Genomic DNA, 789 nt, shown 5'->3' on the forward strand with positions numbered 1-789 from the left:
GATCAAGACAGAACCCATATGCAATGCCCATGCAAAAGACGCAATGCGGGAATGTGCACAGTATGACAATATTTACCGAACATAAGCAAAAGGGTATATGATACTTATGCATGGCAATGTGAAAAATGGCACGCAGCGTGTTTGCTTCGTGCCCCTATTTAAGGGACCTATAAGGGAGAGAACTAACTAGGCTTTTAGCAAAAATCCCCAAGGTAGTTATATCTCTCTTGATGGTTTCTAGAGGTATCATCCCCTTTGAAGAACATATTGTAGCAGTAGGGACTACTAGCAACAATAGGTTTTCAAAGAGAAAAGCTCTAGATGAGGGTTCACTGTAATCAAGCAAGTCGGAGACCTAGCATGATCACAGATTCACCTCCACTCCTTATGCTCCCATGAACCCGGGTATAGGGCCCTTTTTCACTCACAGTGTGTGCAAATAGTGTTGGTGTTTGTGTGCATCAAATGAATAAATATTTACTTCATGCATACATTTAAAACGCACTAAAAGCAACAAAGAGTTTATATACACAAGAACATAATGAAAGGAAACCAACAAAGGGGTAAGTCACGGTAAAATATTGCACAAAATTAAATGGCCTAACTCTCTAAAAACATTCCCCAGTGGAGTCGCCAACTGTCGCAACCTACCCTTCGGCGGGAGGGCGACGCGAGACTCGCGGGATGCGTGTTCCACGAAAGGAATCCGCGCGGAGTCGCCACCAACGTTTATTTGAGGAAAACGTCGGAAAAACCGGAAAAGACGCGGTCTACGAACTTTTTAGTGAA

This window comes from Glycine soja, chromosome 16, assembly GCF_004193775.1.
Source record: "Glycine soja cultivar W05 chromosome 16, ASM419377v2, whole genome shotgun sequence".
In the NCBI taxonomy this organism is placed as follows: Eukaryota; Viridiplantae; Streptophyta; class Magnoliopsida; order Fabales; family Fabaceae; genus Glycine; species Glycine soja.